Source organism: Pseudophryne corroboree, chromosome 11 (genome assembly GCF_028390025.1).
Source record: "Pseudophryne corroboree isolate aPseCor3 chromosome 11, aPseCor3.hap2, whole genome shotgun sequence".
NCBI classification, from domain to species: domain Eukaryota; kingdom Metazoa; phylum Chordata; class Amphibia; order Anura; family Myobatrachidae; genus Pseudophryne; species Pseudophryne corroboree.
Window position 1 is genome coordinate 263,351,263 of NC_086454.1, and position 22,378 is coordinate 263,373,640.

The 22,378-nt window shown below is 44.5% G+C and overlaps 1 long non-coding RNA gene across 2 annotated transcripts; it reads left to right on the forward strand.

Moving 5' to 3' along the window:
- The first annotated feature begins 17,031 nt into the window (after positions 1-17,031).
- LOC134970149 (uncharacterized) lies at positions 17,032-21,923 on the forward strand. 2 transcript variants are annotated; one of them, XR_010189693.1, is made up of 5 exons: positions 17,032-17,075; positions 18,189-18,759; positions 19,069-19,090; positions 20,102-20,707; positions 21,832-21,923. It is a non-coding gene; the product is annotated as an uncharacterized LOC134970149 (long non-coding RNA). The 2 variants fall into 2 exon arrangements; XR_010189692.1 differs by lacking the exons at positions 17,032-17,075; positions 18,189-18,759 and having other exon boundaries at positions 18,902-19,090.
- The last annotated feature ends 455 nt before the right edge of the window (positions 21,924-22,378 follow it).

The window sequence follows — 22,378 nt, forward strand, 5'->3', positions numbered from 1 at the left end:
CCACGCCAGACACAGCCATGCTAGCGGGCGCTCTCCTCTCCTGACTCACCCGTCCCTCACAGCCGGAGCCCGGAAGAGGAGCAGCAGCAGCAGCAGCAGTGCAGCAGCGGTAAGCAGCTGCAGCACTGGCTGCTGTGGGGGCAATTGTATACCTGGCACTGTGGGGGCAATTGGCTGGCACTGTGGGGGCATTTGTATACCTGGCACTGTGTGGGCATTTGTATACCTGTCAGGTATACAATTGCCCCCACAGTGTCAGATACACAATTGCCCCCACAGTGTCAGGTATTACCTGACACTGTGGGGGCAATTGTGGATCTGACACTGTGGGGGCAATTGTAGATCTGGCACTGTGGGGGCATTTGTATACCTGGCACTGTGGGGGCATTTGTGGATCTGGCACTGTGGGGGCATTTGTGGATCTGGCACTGTGGGGGCATTTGTATACCTGGCACTGTGGGGGCATTTGTGAATCTGGCACTGTGGGGCATTTGTGGATCTGGCACTGTGGGGGCATTTGTGGATCTGGCACTGTGGGGGCATTTGTATACCTGGCACTGTGGGGGCATTTGTATACCTGGCACTGTGGGGGCATTTGTGGATCTGGCACTGTGGGGGCATTTGTATACCTGGCACTGTGGGGGTATTTGTATACCTGGCACTGTGGGGTCAATTGTGGATCTGGCACTGCACTATTGGGGGCATATATCTGTGTTTCACGTCCCATTTTAATTGGCCACACCCATTTTTTTGGCGCACGCCGTGGGGCACAGTACCTCTATGGGGTACTCTCTGTCTGATTGGTCGCCGCTTAGCCCCACCGGGAGTGCACACAAACGCTCTCATTCCAGTGAATGGGGCGCGTGCGTGTCACGGACACGTGCACGCCCCAGACGCGGTGATAGGCCCAGGCACAGACGGAACTCCATCTGTAATGTAAGGGGGCATAAGTCAGAACAAAAATATAGTGCTATGGATTGTTTGAGGTAGGGGGGCCCCAAATTGGTGTTTCGCTTAGGGCCCCATGAGGTCTAAATCTGCCTCTGCCAACGAAGCTTCACAACCACAGGATAGTTAGAAGAGGGGAGAGAGCTGTAAGTGGCCTAGGAATTGCAGCTTCTCCTCCTCCCCGCTTGGGTCTCTGAGGAACCTTGCCTGGGTATAAGAGGGAATTCCACATAGAGAGCATTTTGTTCCTCCTGGAATGGTGAGAAATAGGGATTTTGGTGGAATCTTGCGCACTTAAGGGAAGAAATGTGCTGCAAACCAATGAAATACCAAAAGACACTAACACCAGTGTCAAAATTATGGTAGCAAAATCAAAGGTAGGTATTTATGGTGAGCGCTTTTCCTTCCCAAAGATGTGTGCAAAAAATTAAATGCTAGAAGCAAAAGGTCTAATTTCTTAAAAAATACATTTTTAATTCAAACATCCATGATAAAGTGACACAGTGCACATAAAACATGGATTAAACAAACATAAAACAATATAAATGATTGCACAGACCCTTATTAGTAAACATTTGGCAATGTGAACATTACAGGACAGTCTATGTGCAGATGATAAAATGGTGGGACTTTTGGCTCAAACCGTGTGAGGTATGTGGTGTGTGCCTTGATGTTGAAAGATGGGGTTCCAGGTGGCAGCCCAGCAACACACCACACACTTTGCCAATTGAAGATGGATACAGCAAGTCACCAGCAGGAGTCCAAGAAGTTCAAAGTCCCATTAGTAGCACAACGCGTTTCGGATCGTACATCCTTTTTCAAGTGCATCTAAAATCATTGTAAGCTGGTGTCCTTTTAAACTCCTTTCCCGGAAGTGTGATAATTTGGTTTTCCCGCCGTTTGAATTCCAACACCCGGCCGGAACCGGAAATGCGCGTTCCACCTCCCGCGATCGTCAGCGGAAGTGGAGAGAACTTGCGTTCCACCGCTGTTATGCGTTCCACCTCCGCAATCATCAACGGAGGTGGAACGCATAACAGCGGTGGAACGCAAGTTCTCTCCACTTCCGCTGACGATTGCGGGAGGTGGAACGCGCATTTCCAGTTCCGGCCGGGTGTTGGAATTCAAACGGCGGGAAAACCAAATTATCACACTTCCAGGAAAGGAGTTTGAAAGGACACCAGCTTACAATGATTTTAGATGCACTTGAAAAAGGATGTACGATCCGAAACGCGTTGTGCTACTAATGGGACTTTGAACTTCTTGGACTCCTGCTGGTGACTTGCTGTATCCATCTTCAATTGGCAAAGTGTGTGGTGTGTTGCTGGGCTGCCACCTGGAACCCCATCTTTCAACATCAAGGCACACACCACATACCTCACACGGTACGAGCCAGAAGTCCCACCATTTTATCATCTGCACATAGACTGTCCTGTAATGTTCACATTGCCAAATGTTTACTAATAAGGGTCTGTGCAATCATTTATATTGTTTTATGTTTGTTTAATCCATGTTTTATGTGCACTGTGTCACTTTATAATCATGTATGTTTGAATTAAAAATGTATTTTTTAAGAAATTAGACCTTTTGCTTCTAGCATTTAATTTTTTGCACACATCTTTGGGACGGAAAAGCGCTCACCATAAATACCTACCTTTGATTTTGCTTCCTCCTGGAATGGATCATGTTTGGATTTAAGCACAATCTAATATACATACATCCCACTTCCCCCGGGCCCCCCTGTCTTAAGTGCCCGGGTCCTCCCCCCAAGGCTTTATCAGGCCCTGGCCAACGGGCCGACATATCGTGCCACCCGTACACTTTAGAACTATGCAATGAAGGACAGAACGTCCATCATTACACTACACGGCGCAACATATGGTATCGTCTGGCCAGCCGTGCCGATTCAACCATAAATGGTATATCAGGCCAAGATCGGTCCAGTGTGTACCCAACTTAAAATTCCCTGTATGTGTGTCATGTGATTTCTGTTTTCCGTCTTGCTCGTTTTTCAGTTGCTGCACGGTAAAAAGCTGTAAAAATGGTTGGTGTCTGATCCAGTAATTTAACATAAGTTACAAGTATAAAACGATTCATATAGTTAAAGAAATCAAAAATGTTTTAGGCAAATGTAAAACTATTGTATCAACTGTTATAAGTGTACCACCCCCCTAAGGAGCGAGTGTGTGGATATGCCTTCTGATGATATGGCAGAGTGAGAATGACCAGAGCAGTATGGTCAAACTGTTACAGTTGGTGACAGATCCAGTTGGCCAGTAATACCCCTTTCACACCAAACTTCTAACCCGGGATATTGCCGGAGAACCTAAGTCCTAGCTTGGTGTGAAAGGGTATATCCGGGTTGTGTGTCCCAGAACTTGGGACAGATCCGGGTAGGCTGCCATGTGAACAGCGCGACCTGGGTTATCTGACCTGGGTTACGCTAAAAGAACCAGAGAGGTGGATCAGCTGTGCTTGGAGATGATGTCATTTCCAAGCACCAGTAGATCTGGTAGACTGTGCATGGGTGCATCCTGAAAGGGATGACCCAGCAATAACCCAGACAGTGTGAACACTATTTCAGCAGCTGTGACACGGCTTGAAACCATGTTCAATAACTCAGGTAGGACACAGGTTTTCAGTATGAAAGGAGTATAAGTGAGAGTTATACCCCTTTTCCACCAGAATCCCGGGTCCTACCTTAGGTTTTTAAATACAGTTCCAACCTCAGGTCAGACCTTATTCACACTGCACCTTAGACCCTGTGCAGTCTTTCTGTTTTTCTGGAGCTTGGAGATGACATAATCTCCAGTTGCCGGTGATCCGGCTCTCCACATGCTTATAATGGAACCCGGGTCAGGTGACCCAGGCCACCCATTTACACTGCACCATTACCCAGGTCTGAACCTGGTTAGTTATCCTGGTAATTTTCCTGGGTAACTGGTAATTTTTCTGGGTTATTGCATCAGTGGGAAAGGGGTAAGAGAAGTTGGAGTCATCATAGCCTGGAGGCAGGGGAGGTAGCTTACATACTCCACAATGCTCATCTAATGCCCTAGAGTTGGCCACAATAAAACAGGCACCCGCCAACTCCTAAATCAGAAAGCTGGGCATGGAGAGAAAGTAGAAAGGCTATTGAAGACTTGAGGAGGAGGAGGAGTATACTTACCCACTCTCCAGTAATGCTTTATGAGACTCCTGAATATTAGGAGGTTCTCCCAGACTTCCAAGAGAGTAGGCCAGACTCATGCATTATGCACCGACTGCAGCCCATAGAAGCCGGATTGGGCTGGGCGAAAGGCAGGAAGTAGCTTTCTAAGGGAGCCAGCTCTCTGCTTATCACAGCCTGGTCTGGCAGTCCCAGAGCGAGGAAACACCTTTTAATGGGACTGCCTATAGTGTCTGTGACTACCATTGACAGTGAAGCCAGTGTAGTCACAAACTGCATCTGGCTTCACTGACACAGAGCTGTGTGGCAGATTTTACCTGGGGGGGCTAAATTCCTGCAAAATCATAGGCAAAATCCGCCACTATTTTCCACTAAATATCACTGAGTTCACTGTCCCACCTCCCCTTAATATATATTACCCATCCTACATTTTAAGATTTTACAGGAAAGGTATTCAATAATATGCCCTATACTCTTTATCTTTCTCTTCTCATCTACTTTCTTTTCTTCTTTCTCTCCTTTCACATTTAAAATATAATTGGATGAATCAGTACATTTACCTATGTGTTTATATACAGTATGTGAGATTGAAAGGGGTGTGATATGTGTGAGCGGCTTTTTGGGATGCCAGAGGTCTAAAGACCTACACCGGCATCCCGCTGAGAATTCCGACAGGGTTCAGTAAGTATACTTACCCTCCCACATAACTCTCCCTTCCCGCAGCCTAACCCTCCCCAGTGGTTCATAACCCTAACCTCCCCTCCCTACAGCCTAACCCTCCCCGGTGGTGCCTAAACCTAACCCCCCCTTCCCTGTTGCCTAACCCTAACCATCCCTTCCCTGCAGCCTAACCCTAACATCCCCGGTGGTGCCTAGACCTAACCTCCCCCTCCGCCCTGCGGCCTAACTCTAGGAGCCCCCATCAATCTTACATTCGGGATGTCGGTTGTCAGTCTTCCATGTGATGTCTGGATTCTGGCGCCGGCATCCTGTCCGCTGGTATTCTGACTGCATCCCATTAAAAGCTGTATTTTAGTTGACACTAGCCTTAAAGGCCTTGGAGAAACAGAAGGTTCTCCTTGAAATGCGTAACAAAGTAGACGGAGGGCAGAGCTTGGAGCCAGACAGAATCAGGTGACCACCAAAAGCAATCACAGTGATAATGTTAATTAATTCTTTTTAAATTAATTTACACAGGTTCACAATCCAAGGGAGTGATCCATAAAAACACATCACAAAGACAACTTTATCTCTTTCATTAATTGGATACATTGCTGCTCTTTATTACATTCAAATGGGTAAAAGAGTGTTTCAGGAATATGCTTTCTGAAATGATTTCAGGTTTTTGTTATCAATTGGACTAAACATTTAAACATGACAATTTTTGTTTTACCATAAATGATTTTTTGGAGTATTTAATTCATTAATTTGCAAATATATTTAATCTGTACGTTGCTTTTAGGATAATTTTTATTTGGATATAAGTTGGGGAGCTACTGTTTTGTAAAAAAATTTATCAGTGACACAATTGTTTTCAATTAGTGCCCTAATTGGGAGTTGCATTCATTGATTATAAAATAATAATTTATATTGATTGTGGGTTTTACCAAAAACTTAAATTTTTTTGTTTTTACATATATGGAGCAATTTCTATTTTTACATGCTGGTTTGTATTAATAATGTGGAATATATATTTTTGTCTTTTACATGTGCTTATTCTAAAAATGCTAAGGGGATTCTCGTAGCCTCCTCTTTTTATGGATAGGCTCCTCTCAGAATATGAGATGTCTGTGTGTCTCCTTTAGCTCTCTGTGATGTCTCAGTTGTGTGAGAACAACTGATCTCTCACTGCGGTGCAGAAACCAAGGGGTATATTTACTAAAATTCGTATTTGTGCCGATTTGGAGGGAGATTCATCACGAATGACATCGAATGTGTTATTGTGCAACTTTTTGAATTTATTACGCCTCATTTACTAAGCTGCCGTATTTTAAATTTTCGTATTTTCCGATGTCGATGTCATTCGTATTTTTTGGCAGTGTTTTACGGGAGTGAACAGTAAAACACTGCCGACATTACAGCAATGAAACTTGGCCGGATCTGTGAGATCCGTGCAGGGTCTCATTGTGCATCTTTAAAAAAAATAAAAATAGTTTAAATTCGGGGAAAAAATGCGTGGGGTCCCCCCTCCTAAGCAAAACCAGCCTCGGGCTCTTTGAGCCGGTCCTGGTTGGAAAAAATATGGGGGAAAAAATGTCAGGGGTTTCCCCATATTTCAACAAACAGCACCGGGTTCTGCGCCTGGTCCTGGTACCAAAAATACGGGGGACAAAAAGCGTAGGGGTCCCCCATATTTTTGAAACCAGCACCGGGCTCCACTAGCCAGGTACATAATGCTACAGCCGGGGGACACTTTTATACTGGTCCCTGCGGTCCTGGCATTACATACCCAACTAGTCACCCCTGGCCGGGGTACCATGGAGGAGTGGGAACCCCTTAAATCAAGGGGTCCCCCCTCCAGCCACCCAAGGGCCAGGGGTGAAGCCCGAGGCTGTCCCCCCCATCCAAGGGCTGCGGATGGGGGGCTGATAGCCTTGTGTAAAAAAAGAGAATATTGTTTTAAGTAGCAGTACTACAAATCCCAGCAAGCCTCACCCGCAAGCTGGTACTTGGAGAACCACAAGTACCAGCATGTGGTGGAAAACCGGGCCCGCTGGTACCTGTAGTACTACTACTAAAAAAATACCCAACAAAAAACAGAAAACACACACCGTGATAGTATAAGTTTATTACATACATGCACACCTCCAAACATACATACTTACCTATGTTCACACGTGGCTCGGTCCTCTTCTCCATGTAGAATCCTAGGGGTACCTGTGAAAAAAATTATACTCACATAATCCAGGGTATCTTCTTTCCTTTGTATAATCCACGTACTTTGCAAAATAAAAAAACGGAAACCCGACCACGCACGGAAAGGGGTCCCATGTTTTCACATGGGACCCCATTCCCCGACTGCCAGGACCCCCCTGACTCCTGTCAAAGAGGGTCCCTTCTGCCAATCAGGAAGCGCCACATCGTGGCACCCTCCTGATTGGCTGTGTGCTCCTGTAGTGTCTGTGAGGCAGCACATGGCAGAGATACAATGTAGCGCCTATGCGCTCCATTGTAACCCATGGTGGGAACTTTGCGGTCAGCGGTTGACCAAAAGTAACCTCACTGCTGACCGCAAAGTTCCCATCATTGGATACAATGGTGCGCCTATGCGCTACATTGTATCTTCACTGCACAGCCTCACTGACACTACAGGAGGTCACAGCCAATCAGGAGGGTGCCACGCAGTGGCGCTCCCTGATTGGCTGAAGGGACCCTCTTTGACAGGAGTCAGGGGGGGTCCCGGCAGGCGGGGAAAGGGGTCCCATGTGTAACATGGGACCCCTTTCAGTGCGTGGATCGGGTATGCGGTTTGTTTTTTTTGCCAAGTACATGGATTATTAAAAAAGGACACAACACACTAGATTTAGGTGAGTATAAATATATTTTCAGGTACCCTGGAATCGACGTCGAGACGTGGGCCGAGTCGGCATCTGAACATAGGTAAGTATGTGTGTGTCGGAATGTATGTAATAAAGTTGTACTTTCAAGGTGTGTGTGTCCTGTTTTTATTTGGGTATTTTTTTTGCAGAAGAACTATAGGTACCAGCGGGCCCGTTTAACCCCCGCATGCTGGTACTTGTGGTTCTCCAAGTACCAGCTTGCAGGGGAGGCTTGCAGGGACTTGTAGTTCTTGTGCAAAAAACAATATTCTTTTATTTTACACTTGGCTATCAGCCCCCCATCCGCTTCACCCCTGGCCCTTGGGTGGCTTGAGGGGGGGACCCCTTGATTTAAGGGGTTCCCACTCCTCCAGGGTACCCCGGCCAGGGATGACTATTTAGTGATTTAATGCCAGGGCCGCAGGGACCTATATAAAAGTGTCCCCCGGCTGTGGCATTATCTCTCTGACTAGTGGAGCCCGTTGCTGGTTCAAAAAATACGGGGGACCCCTACGCTTTTTGTCCCCCGTATTTTTTGCACCAGGACCAGGCGCAGAGCCCGGTGCTGGTTGATCAAATATGGGGGAACCCCTGTCAATTTTTTCCCCATATTTTTTCAACCAGGACCGGCTCAAAGAGCCTGAGGCTGGTTTAGCTTAGGAGGGGGGACCCCACGCAATTTTTTTTTACGATTTTACAGTAAACAGACCCTTTCCCATAGATAAATATGCATAGATCTCACTGATCCGTGCATGATTATCCAAACTCGCCTGGAAAAAGCAGGTCTATTTTTTTGCTGCTTTTTTTAACGAATCGCAAAAAAATACACCCGCAGTTGAGCACTCAGAGACTAACACCCAAATACGAATGAATAGTGAATGCCCGTATTGTATGAAATAACAGCCGCGTTTGACCGATGGTCTATTCATTCGTATTTCTGAACTTTGCTAATCAAACCATTATGAATAGTCCAAACACTGCCGAGATTGGTGCTTAGTGAATTCCCGGATTGGGAAAAAAAACACAAATCGGACAAACTCGAATTCTTAGTAAATTTTGGCCCAAGACTCTCTTCCTTCTCGGCTGGTCTTTACACATAGAACAGCTGATATGTTATATAAAGCAGCCCTAACAGAATCAAAGTGTCAAATATATCCTTGCGCTGGATAGCTCTTTAGAGTCATATCACTGGGCAGTGTGATTTTGGCAAACCGTCAATTGGTAGCAAATGTAACTAACACATGGAAACAATGGGGCAAAGGTCCTCATTCAGATGTGGTTGGAGTTGCTATCGCTGCTGCTTAAATAGAAGCCGCAGTGATAGCTCTAATATGGTAATGCAGCAGGAGGAGACACGCCATTTGCATGCATTACTGAACTGAATTCCATCCTACGAAACAGTATTGGATAATCTCCAACACCATCGGACGGCTGCGTGACCCATGAGGGTCACGCAAGTCGGCTGCCACATTTGCTACAGAGAGACCAGGAAATCTCCACCCTCTGATGGAGACCCTGGCCTATTCGCCAATGACACTCTTACTCCATAGCCGCACCCACCCCGCCCCCTCCCTAACCCCAAGCAGCACCAGAATGTCAATAACTGCCAGTCTGAGGCTGTCCTGCATGCATCATCGCAGACCCGTCCGGCGCATGCGCATATTTCTAAAGATCGTACTTTGCAGGATGCGCAGCCGATCCTTTGGGATCTGATTGAGGATCAATGTTCATAATAAAACTCCACTGCAATGTGCATGTTACTGAAAAATGGAGCAATTCAACAATGATCCATGCAGAGACAGCTGATTCAAAGATCAACGGTCCCCACACTCCCTATCACTGCTACTTTGGTAGCAGCAAAACTTAGCACTGCAGGGTCCAACTCAGCAGCACTAGTGCACAAAAGTGATCTGGGGTTCAGGCATGCACACAAAGAATTCACCATCCAGAGGTGGGATCCGAACAGGGTTTGTAGGTATCCCCAAAAATCCCATTTCCCAACACAGCCCTCCTCCCTTTAGGAAAGAGCAGGGGTCTGGTACTCGGCACCTACTGAAGATGGCAAAGGTTCTCGCTATCAAGCTCCAAAAATGTCATATTTTAGGAGCTTGATGAGCTTTGGTTCCCATACAATAGTATGGGGACTGTGGGCCAGATCGGGACTGAAAGGTAGCTCCTGTGTTTGGATAGGAAGCGAATGGGAAACTCGGATTCAGAATTAGCCTAGCAGGAACTCATTGCAGCAGGCACCAACTGCCGTTCACCCGCGGTGAACCCTCTGCAACACCAGGACACCAGCACCGCCATAACCAGCAAGTGAACGCCAGGCTCTGGTGCGCTGTGACAGGCGTATGTCATGGAGGGATGTGACCAGTGCTTTAGAAGATCCCATCTTCCTCCAAAGCAAAGCAGTTCTGTGCATGTAGTACTGGCTTCATGTTACGCAGAGCTGATCTACAGCACTGCCTTCATGTTGCTCAGATATGATCAACTCCACAAAGTAATGCCCCCTCATTTTTTACTTTTACTTCAGGTCATGCTCCCCTCTCTACATTCTAACTCATGCCCTCCTTGTAGTCTCTGTAAGATGCTCCATGTTTGCATATATACTGTACTACAAGGCCTCACATCTTGCCCCTCAGTCCTTCCCCCTCTTTTCCCCCAATATAATTGCACATTAAATGAAATGCTACAATTAACCTTCTGTGTGTTGGGTGAGCACTGGATTCATCTATAGTAAAATGCAGTATAATCTTTTACAGCCTTTCACTTAGTTTACCTTGGACAGTCTATACCAATGTCTTTTTATCTTTCATGTATCAAAGGCCCATTTCAGAATCCATTGGATTTTACAGGCTCTCTAAAAAAATGCACATAAACAGTCTTTTGTGTACAGTTTATTTTATTGCAGTGGAAATTGAATTCATCAACATAGAAGGAATGTTATATTCCATTAGCAATACTGTACATGTAGGCCCTCATTCCGAGTTGATCGCTAAGAGTCTTCGCAACGCAAATGTACGAAATGTAAGTATCTGCGCATGCGCAAATGCGTGATTACGCATGCGCGAGTACATACGTACGACAACTGGGCAAAATTACTCAGAAAAAAAAAAGCCGTAACTGGCAAACGAAAACGAGGAGTGGCGTGGGCGTGGCGGAGGCGAGACTTCGCAATGCTCCGACATGGGCGTGAAAGTGGGCGTACAGTGTGGGAGTATGCAGCTCGCAATGGGCGTGTTTTTCGCAAATAAACATTGTCGCTGTTAAAACTAACATAGGAAACCGTAGCAACATTCACGCAGCAGCCGAGTAGGTCTGCAGTTACTCTACATTTGCGAAGTACTGGTACAAGTGTGTATGCAGTAATTAGCAGTTAATTGGATATCACATTCATCTGATGTCCAATTACTTGTTAATTAATGAGCAGATGAAAGTTACCAACCAGCAATTGTCTGAACACACATTACATGTTTATTCTACTCACATATAAATCTCACACACTGCCAAAAAAGGGTGTGTTTTTTTTTTTAATTTGTTGTGTAAGCCTTTTTAAAACTTGTTTTAATGTGTGTTAAGGTGCATACACACGGAGAGATTTTGGCTATGAGAGATTTTGACTAACTTTTCCCTTGAACTGGCAGTAGGAGATTTTGACTAACTTTACCAGAGATTTTGTCTAACTATGCAAGAGATTTTGGCTATGGGAGATTTTGACTATCTCATTTAAATAAGGGGATGAGTGTCATATATAGGACGATTTTACAGGGTGGCTGGTATTTAAATAGCTGAAAGTTAAAAAAAAAAATTTGCGTGGGGTCCCCCCTCCTATGTAAAACCAGCCTCGGGCTCTTTGAGCCAGTCCTGGTTGTTAAAATACAGAGGAAAAAATGAGTAGGGTTCCCCCATATTTAGACAACCAGCACCGGGCTCTGCGTCCGGTCCTGGTTTAAAAAATACGGGGGACAAAAGACATAGGGGTCCCCCGTATTTTCCAAACCAGCACCGGGCTCCACTAGCCAGGGAGATAATGCCACAGCCGGGGGACACTTTTATATTGGTCCCTGCGGCCGTGCCATTACCCCCCCAACTAGTCACCCCTGGCCGGGGTACACTGGAGGAGTGAGGACCCCTTAAATCAAGGAGTCCCCCCCTCCAGCCACCCAAGGGCCAGGGGTGAAGCCCAAGGCTGTCCCCCCCATCCGTGGCCCGGTGGATGGGAGGCTGATAGCCTTTCAATAGTAATATTGTTCTTTACAGGAGGCCTACAGGTCCCAGCAAGCCTGCCCCAGCATGTTGGCACTTGGAGAACCACAAGTGCCAGCATGCCCGGACATAAAGGGCCCGCTGGCACCTGTAGTCCACCTGTAAAGAAAATATAAAAAAAAACACACAACACATTCTTTTAAAAATCCTTTATTAAACTGGGTCTTCACCTGGGGGCGGCGGCCTTTAAGCTCTTTTGCATGGCCGCCGCCTTCCCAGGGCTTCCGGCGTCTTCACCTGGGGGGGCGCCACCTCCCCAGGGCTTCTGGGGTCTTGCTCCGGCGTCTTCACCTGGTGGGCGGCGGCTGCTAAGCTCTTTTGCATAGCCGCCGCCCATCCAGGACTTCCACGACGTCTTCACCTGGTGGGCGGCGGCTGCTAAGCTCTTTTGCATAGCCGCCGCCCATCCAGGACTTCCACGGCGTCTTCAGGAGCTCTTCTCCGCTCCTCCTCCGCCGTCGGACTGACAGCCGCTGCCTCGCGCTGACTTATATAAGTCAGCGGGAGGGGGCGGGGCGATGACGCGGCGAGCCGTGATTGGCTCGCGGCGGCCATCTTGAATTTAAAAAATGACGCTGAGGCGCCATTTTTGAAACTGGTACCGCTCCGCTGCCAAACTCTGCAATAGAAAGGTAAATTTCCCCCGCCCGCACCGCTGCCGCAACCCGCCGCCGCCCGCACCGCCGCCGCCCACACCGCCACCGCAACCCACCGCCGCCCACACCGCCGCCACAACCCGCCGTCGCCCACACCGCAACCCGCCGCCGCCCGCACCGCCGCCACAACCCGCCGCCGCCCGCACATCGCTATCGCTGGGAAAAATCGCTGGCCTCTTAAAGTGTTAGCGATTTTGACTAACTTTTGCAGCGACATAGCCAAAATTGACTTGCCTGCACTGACTATTTTTCCCAGCGATAGCGACCTAGCGGGGACGCGCATCGCTATCGCTGGCTGTGTACACACGGAGCGATCTGCACTAACTTTCTGAGCGATTTTGACTATATAGTCAAAATCGCTCAGTTATATCGCTCCGTGTGTATGCACCTTAAGACTCCCAAATACAAGCAAATGAAAATATTTGTGAAAGTGTTTGAAATCTGCAAAATTGTTTAAAAATAAACCAACACCCACATAATGCAGCATACACTTTAATTTAGTCTTAAAAGTCACAATAATATTTGATTATAATATCTGACAATGTTTGAAATGATGTCCTGTTGACCCTAGATATTTATAAAAAGCGTCGTGTCTGTTTACTTAATATGGACATTAAAGTGTGGTGCAAAGCATACCTTTTTTTTTTTTTTTTTTTTCAATTTTTAAGGAGAATTAGCAGATTGGTCTACAAGTGTCTATATGCTGACCTAATCTTTCTGGAACTGCATTACCTGGAAGAAACTGCTCAAATTTTTGAAATATATTTTTTATTACTATATAATTTTTTCACAACATTTAAACATGGCTCCACGTGAGTCGCACAGGCAGAGATGGACCAAGCAGCAAGCAGATGGCACTGACAATCATTAGATAGCAGAACTCAGTACTCTGCAAAATTCTGCTTCTGACAAAAGTATATTTTTAAAGCATAAATAAAACATGACACACCCTGCCACACACAAATTGTAAACCAAATGAGAAAGAATTAGGATCCACCACACAAACACAACAATACATAGCACACTAGTAAGAGGAAGATGGCTCTGGTGTTTATACACATAAACTCACAGGCTACAATACATCCAAACAGAAAGAATACATTTCACTAAGAGGGAGTTATCCATTCTGGTCACACAAGCCAAATCCAAAAATACATAGATGCAACATCAAAAACATGGGTGCTGCCCATCTGGAGAGACATCATTTTCTTCTTTTTCTCCCCGCCTGAGGCTGTTCTTCTTTGGAAGGTCTGCGGAGCGACCTTCGTTGGGCCTGCCCAGTGGGCTGTTCTTCCTGGGCAGGGGCAGGGGAGGGAGCCGATGTGGGTGGCTCTCTGCCACTGTGGGCAAGGGAGACAGCGATGGCCTGGAGCCCTTGCAAGATGTTATTTGCAAGGGTTTGGAATGAGGAGGCAAGTTGTTCTTGGCCCTGCCTGATCTCTGCCAGACCTTGGCAGAGTTGAGCAACACCTTGCTCAACACAGGTTCGGTGCTCAGTGAGCCGGACAGCTATCTGGCTTACCTCCCGGATGACCCCGTCTTGAAACCGATTTAGGCTCTCACCATACCTAGCGATTTCAAGCAGGATCTCCGGGATAGCAGAGGGTTGGGTGGGGGGGGCCAGTAGGAACCTGCAGAGGTGGGATTTGTTGGCCCACACTGCCAGACTCACTAGGTCCCTCCACCTCAGCCTCAACCACATAACCGTCCTGTGACTCAAACGGATCACCCCCCTGTGCTGTGTTTTGTGGCAAGCAAATAGAAGAATGTGTGGGAAAAAAGTAGGATACAAAATTAGTTTATTATTATAAATACTGTCAAAATTACAGACAACTAAATGTGTAAACTTACCTTCCAAGTCATGTCCCGTCAGGATCTCAGGCAGGTCCGTGTCCATATGAGACACCCCTTGGCCCTCCTCATAACTGACACAGGGCATCGCCATCTCCTCCAAGTCAGTATACTCCACAGCGACAGGTGCTCCTCCACCTGTAGCCCTTGAGGCATTCCACTCCGCAGCCCTCTTTGCCTTCAGGCGGGATTTGAAGTCGGCCCACCTACATATGTATTGTGAAAGAGGGACAAAGTAGAGTCTTATTATTTGTCTAAGCTAATATATAGGACACGTGTTCTGCTTGTGTTTGCTAGACATAACATCACATGTAACTACATTTTTTAGTCAACTTAGCACAGAAAAAGGACTGTCAATATGCACTTACCGTCGTCTCACTTCCTGTGATGTTCTGACGACAGAGCCAACTTCATTCACAGATTTTGTGATGTCTCTCCAGATTCGTTCTTTTGAAGCAGCCCCCATGTTTTTTGGCCCTCTATGGATTTTGGACATGGCCTGCGTGACCAAGACACGCAACTCCCTCTTAGTGAATGCAGGCTGTCTTTTCTTCCGTCTGGAGGTAGCCTGTGAGGTTTCTTCTTGTTGTTCATCAACATCTTCCTCCTCACTAGCAGCTTCTGTCTGTTGTGTTTGTGTGGCTAAAGCCAATTCTCCCTCAGTTTGGTCACTTTGTGTGTGTGGCAGAGTATCCCCAGTCAATTGTTGTGGTTCAGAAGCAGACATTTGCAGAGTACTAGGTCCTGCCTCTTCAACATCCGCAGAGGCGTATTCCAGCATGCGCCGTTGGCAATCTATGCGTCTTTTCCGCAATGCCATCTCCTGCTCTGCAATGCGGTCCATCTCTGCTGCGATTTGCTCACGAGAAGCCATGTTTGTGATGAAGTGTGTACGCCCAGGTGTGTGCTTATATACCTACGTGCGTAGCGTTAATTCACACAGGTGTACACTGTTAATCTTGTTAATGATTGCACTGCTTATTTAAGTGCCTACTTTGCACGCTGTGAGTGTAGGTAGTTTGGAGTTTCTTTCACTTGAGTTTGTTTGCTTGTGCGTGAAGGTGCTATCGGAATTTTCAGAGTGAGTAATTGTAAAGCATACATTTGTCCTTTCGTTTGCGTTTAGAATAGAGTCAGTGTCGCATTTTGTCTGCGAATTTTCGTTTGTGAGTATTCTTGAATTCGTCTTGTGGTTCATTTTTTGTTTTAAAAGTGTGTATTTTATGTTGATTGTTTGTTATTATTTTGTACACATATATATTTAGCTAGTCCATTATTGCAAATAAACCTGTGCTTCATTGCTTTTACTGACATTTTTGTTATCTTGTAGGAGTGTTTTTTTGGGTGACGTAACCCTATTATATTTTGTTCATTTTGTGTGTTATATAACACAAAGAGTTCTTTTCTTTATTTTGGATCAGGTAAGTTCCCTGGGCCTGTGTTGGTGGCTGTTTGTTTTATTGGTCTGTATGTTGTTTTTGACTGTCATATTTGCTCTCTTGTAGGAGTGTTTTTTTGGGTGACGTAACCCTATTATATTTTGTTCTTTTTGTGTGTTATATAACACAAAGAGTTCTTTTCTTTATTTTGGATCAGGTAAGTTCCCTGGGCCTGTGTTGGTGGCTGTTTGTTTTATTGGTCTGTATGTTGTTTTTGACTGTCATATTTGCTCTCTTGTAGGAGTGTTTTTTTGGGTGACGTAACCCTATTATATTTTGTTCTTTTTGTGTGTTATATAACACAAAGAGTTCTTTTCTTTATTTTGGATCAGGTAAGTTCCCTGGGCCTGTGTTGGTGGCTGTTTGTTTTATTGGTCTGTATGTTGTTTTTGACTGTCATATTTGCTCTCTTGTAGGAGTGTTTTTTTGGGTGACGTAACCCTATTATATTTTGTTCTTTTTGTGTGTTATATAACACAAAGAGTTCTTTTCTTTATTTTGGATCAGGTACGTTCCCTGGGCCTGTGTTGGTGGCTGTTTGTTTTATTGGTCTGTATGTTGTTTTTGACTGTCATATTTGCTCTCTTGTAGGAGTGTTTTTTTGGGTGACGTAACCCTATTATATTTTGTTCATTTTGTGTGTTATATAACACAAAGAGTTCTTTTCTTTATTTTGGATCAGGTAAGTTCCCTGGGCCTGTGTTGGTGGCTGTTTGTTTTATTGGTCTGTATGTTGTTTTTGACTGTCATATTTGCTCTCTTGTAGGAGTGTTTTTTTGGGTGACGTAACCCTATTATATTTTGTTCATTTTGTGTGTTATATAACACAAAGAGTTCTTTTCTTTATTTTGGATCAGGTAAGTTCCCTGGGCCTGTGTTGGTGGCTGTTTGTTTTATTGGTCTGTATGTTGTTTTTGACTGTCATATTTGCTCTCTTGTAGGAGTGTTTTTTTGGGTGACGTAACCCTATTATATTTTGTTCTTTTTGTGTGTTATATAACACAAAGAGTTCTTTTCTTTATTTTGGATCAGGTAAGTTCCCTGGGCCTGTGTTGGTGGCTGTTTGTTTTATTGGTCTGTATGTTGTTTTTGACTGTCATATTTGCTCTCTTGTAGGAGTGTTTTTTTGGGTGACGTAACCCTATTATATTTTGTTCTTTTTGTGTGTTATATAACACAAAGAGTTCTTTTCTTTATTTTGGATCAGGTAAGTTCCCTGGGCCTGTGTTGGTGCCTGTTTGTGTTTGTTCAAAGTGTTTTGATTATGTTTGTTTTCCATCTTGATAATAAATGTTATGTTTTTTACCGGGATTGAACAGCAAAGTAGTGTTGTTCTTGTCTGGGCTAGCTACTAAAGGGCTAACTTTTTTTTAGTTTTCTTTAAATGTTTTTAACCAATTATTCTTAATTTTGTAGTAGTTTTTTGTGATGTGTTTGATGTTCTTTTTTTTCAAATAATAGTATGTTTAACAATTACAATTTAACATATGTAGCTGTCATTATAATTTGTTTTTTTTTTTTTTTTTTTTTATAATATTCGTTTTGGTACTGAATTGAACCCAGAAAAAATGTCTTACGCTCCTGCAGTAAGTTGACACCCCCTTTTGTTTCAAAACTTTTGTTTGCATATTTTTTGGACTTTGTTTTTGTCTTATTCAACTTTTTATTTTTGTTTTTTTAAAAGTGTGTGATGTCTATATTTATCGCAGCAGAAGCCCTACCTCCCCAACCCACGCCAGCACTCCCACCCCAACCGCCAGCCCCACAACCACAACCGGCTCCTCATCAACCAAGGCAACGGAGGCGTGCTAGGCCACCAATTTTCCGAGCCCGTGTCCTACTTTTTGGGATGCCAGATGATGTGGTTGTACGTAGATACAGGCTGCCACCACATCTAATCCTAGACACTCTCTCCATAATAGAGAGTGATCTGGAGTCTGAAATTCGGTATCCTACAGCAATACCACCATTGACACAATTCCTTACTGTGTTACATTTTTTGGCAACAGGGTCTTACCAGCATGTGGTGGGAGACCTGGTTGGCATGTCGCAGGGCCAGTTCAGTAAGGTCCTGCGGCGTGTCTGCCAGGCTTTCCTCAAGCGTGTGAAGCAATTTATTGCTATGCCTTTGGATGTTGGTGCCCTAGATGTGGTGAAGCGGCAATTTGCGGAAGGTGGTAGTCGCTTCCCACATGTTATTGGGGTTGTGGATGGCACACATGTAGCTCTTCAGCCACCAAAACATAATGAAGAAATTTATAGAAACAGGAAACTGTTTCATTCTCTGAATGTAATGGTTGTTTGTGGGCCATCCCTCCAGATCCTTTCCCTGAACGCCAAGTTTACTGGAAGTTCCCATGATGCGTATGTCATTAGACAATCAGGGATATGGCACAGATTAAGATCAAGTCAACGAGCAGACATGTGGTTATTGGGTGAGTTGTTGCACATATTTTGATCAACATTTTGTATATTTTTCAAAATTGACTATTTCTAATTTTTGATTTTCCTCAAACAGGAGACCGTGGATATCCTTGCACCCCCTGGCTCATGACTCCTTACCGTAATCCCAGGCCAGGACCACAGACGGCATTTAACTCCGCGCTTACTGCCACTAGGCAGCTGGTGGAGCGCACAATTGGGGTCCTTAAAGGGCGGTTTCGTGTGCTCCACCGCACTGGTGGCGACATCATGTATTCGCCGGAGATGGCAAGTAAAATAGTGGTCCTGTGCGCTATACTCCACAATATCGCGGTAAGGAGTAGCGTAGAGCTTCCTCAGACAGAGGAATTGCCTGATGAGGAGCCAGGGGTTGTCCGACACTTCGGTGGGGGGAGTGTTACAAGGAGGGGGAGCCAAGTCAGGGCAAGCATTGTTGCTGAATTTTTCAGGTATAGTGTTTATTTTTACTCTATTGTTACCAAAATAAAAGCACAGTATGCATCATTTTTTATTTAAATGTATAAATTGTGTTTGCTATTGTAAGGTCATTGTGTAATGCTTTTTGTGTGTTTGAAACTTTTTTTTTTTTAATCTTCAAAAAACAATTACACGTTAAGCTGACAATTTAATTTTGTGTAAAACAATACTGTGATGTTGCTAAATAGTGTCCTTATTTTTTAAATATTCTAACATCATGATGATTTAAACAAAAACACAAACAAATGAAACTGAATGTTGACCACTTTGTGAATGTCCAGCTGAAAGACCACACAAACTGAGGTGAGTACTCAGATATGTTTAGAAATTGATCTAAAACTGTGTGTGTGTCTGTGTCTGTGTTTTTTTTTTTTTTTTGGTTGTGTTTTGCTTAAATTTTGCTTATGCGAATGCGTAGTTCCGCTCGTGCGAAATAACACTCTGCTCTTCACAGCATTGCAAAGATCAATAAAGTTATTAAAAATGACATGACAGCATAGATTGTGGACCAATCACATGCTAACAGACACTATAAATATATGCCCAAATAAGGAAAACGCCATTGCCATGATGCGTGCGGCACCTTTCACCAGGCGGGAGCTCCGCGTACTGGTTGCGGTGATGGACCGCCGCGTAGGCCGCGTTGGGCGATTCATCCCCAATCGTGTTAAGCGCGAGGCCTACGCGGAGGTCCGTCGCCTGCTGCGGTCTCGCGTCCGCAGCAGGCGCACCATCATCCAGTTAGAGCGGAGATGGAGTGATCTCCGAAGGAGGACTCCAGAGCTGTTGGCGGAGATCCGCCAGCAAATCCGCACTATGCATGCACGCAGTAAGTAACATTACATAAGATTATTAGCATAAATAGTGCAAATTTTCACTAAGTGGTAGGCTAATTGCAACACTGAGTGAACATTTTGTAAAAATAGGACAGTGTGTGTGGTTAGGGCAAACATTACTGACTGTAGCAAAGTGTCCCTAAACAAGTGCATGTTTTACATAATTAGTAACCAGGCAGGAAACTGTACCAAAAAACGTGATCAGTGCTGGCTATATAATAAGGTAGCTTGAATAGTGATCTGGTGATGTTGGCTAGACAAATCAATATGTCTCAAGGGAATAGATACAGGAATGCCCGTCAAAAGTTTTATTAAACATAATTTTGTTTGCAGTGGGCAACATGAAGAGGTTTGAATAATTTTTTTGTTAAAAATCACTTTACAAATTTTTTTTACATGGAACAGAACAGTGAAAATTATAAGTGATTAGTATGTAATTTAACATGCAAATTTAATTATATTTTAATAATCATTCTAGGACGACCACAACGGCAAGCACCACATGATGCACCAGCTCAGCACCCTTCCCCTTCTCACTCCCCCTCCACTTCCCAGTCCCCCTCCCCTTCTCACTCCCCCTCCCCTTCTCACTCCCCCTCCCCTTCTCACTCCCCCTCAGCTTCCCAATCCCCCTCAGCTTCCCAATCCACCTCAGCTTCCCAATCACCCTCAGCTTCCCAGGCCCCCTCAGCTTCCCAGGACCACTCCACTTTCCACTCCCCTTCTCAGCCAACCTCTCCTTCTCTTTGTGTGACCCCTTCTCCTCCTTCCCATACCCCTTCTCCTTCTACTTCCAACTCACCTTCTCAGCCCCCCTCACCCTCTATTGGCCTAACATTTTCACCGCCCCCCTCGCCCTCTCAATCAGACCCACCCTCTGAAATTACATCCCCAATCCAACCTCCTTCCCCCATCCAGCCTCCTTCCCCCATCAAGCCTCCTTCCCCCATCCAGCCTCCTTCCCCCATCCAGCCTCCTTCCCCAATCTCTCCTCCTTCCCCCATCCAGCCGCCTTCCCCACCGAGTGAATGGGCAGAGGAAGCCCCTGAAGCCAGTTCAGGGAGTCTTCATGTTGCCGAGGAAAGTAAGTGTTTTAACATTTAGAAAAAAATGATTACCTACTTACACTTACAATGACAAAACATGCAGTGTTGTACTGTTGGAATTCTTGTACCAAGGAAAATTATTTGTGTTTTTCTTCATGGTGTACATGTTGCATTTACATTTATTTGAGTGTCATTATATGTCCAGTGTTTATGTGTGCCATGTTTTGTGTGTCCACTCTAGGTCGACACTCATTAGGTCAACAGGGTTGGCAGGACAACAGGGTTTATATGTGTTAGGTTTTCTGGGAAACAGTTAGACCTGAGTGGAGTTTAGTATGTTGTTGTTCTTTTACACTTGTGCCTGTGTATTCTTAATATTTACACTTACAAATCACATGCTTCACTTTGTTAGGCAGCCTAACGACACAATGATTTGTGGTGTGAAAGTTACACTCACAAAATGATTATTGGATAAAGTCAAACCTGTTTGACCTTATTTAGTAAGGGCAGCTTTCATGGAGTGTGGGCATGCTAGGATATGTTGTCCTTCTGAAGATGTTGATATGCAGTGTGATGATGCAGGACCAACCCCCTAAAAAAAAAAAAAATCCAAATGGGAATGAATGCCAACATGGTGTAACATTGACGAAGATGGTAGTTATCTTTAACATGGGATGTCGCCCATAGCAACCAATAAGCTTATACTTTAAAACTTTGGAACCACTTCTACAATATAATATTCATATTTTTGCTTGGTTGCTATGGGCAACGTTCCATCTTAAATATAACTCACATAGTAGTAAATGTAACCCATGGTCTGGAACAATTTAAAATCTTATAAAAAGGCTGAGCAGGCTTGTGTGTTGTTATGCTAATGATTGTACCATAAAACAGCCAGGATGTAGTAACTTTGCCATTAAAGCAGGCCTGTCCAAACTGCGGCCCTCCAACTGTTGAGAAACTACACATCCCAGCATGCCCTGACACAGCTTTGGCATTCCCTGACCACAAAACTGTGTCAAGGCATGCTGGTATATGTAGTTTCACAACAGCTGGAGTCCAGCAGTTTGGACATGCCTGCATTTAAGTGTGCTTTGCGCCTTGCTTGGATAATAAGTAATGTAATTAAGTTATTAATGTTTGTGTTGCATCTTAATTTCAGATGTTGCAGTTGGAGTTCCTCCAAGTTTGGGAGCCATTCTTTCCACCATGCGCCAACACCTGCAAGGATTGATACATTGTGTTGATCAATTGGAAAATTTTTATTGATTTTGTTTATTTTATAAAAAAAAAAAAAGATTTATTTATCTTTAAAAAATTAAAAAAGTTGATTAAAGTTAACCGGGTGTTGTGTTTATTAATGCAAAAAAGGATCAGCTGATTGGCAGGCAGAAATTGTTTGCAAAAAACATTACACACATCTAACGTTACATTATTAACACAAAAAACAGGAGATTATTGTGTAAAGAAACATGTAAACACCTTCATTCACAAACAACACCTTTAAAAACAAACAATGGGAAAAAAATAAAAATTTTACACTTTTACATGTTGATGGGCAATTATGGCAACAAAGTGTTAATCAGGTTTTTTTTGCAAACTTAATTGTTTAGGAACATTATCAATCATTACACTAATTGGATTCGTAATTGAAAAGGGCTTGTTGACTTTAAAAGGAATGGTGTAATTTAACTTAATAGGCAAAAAAA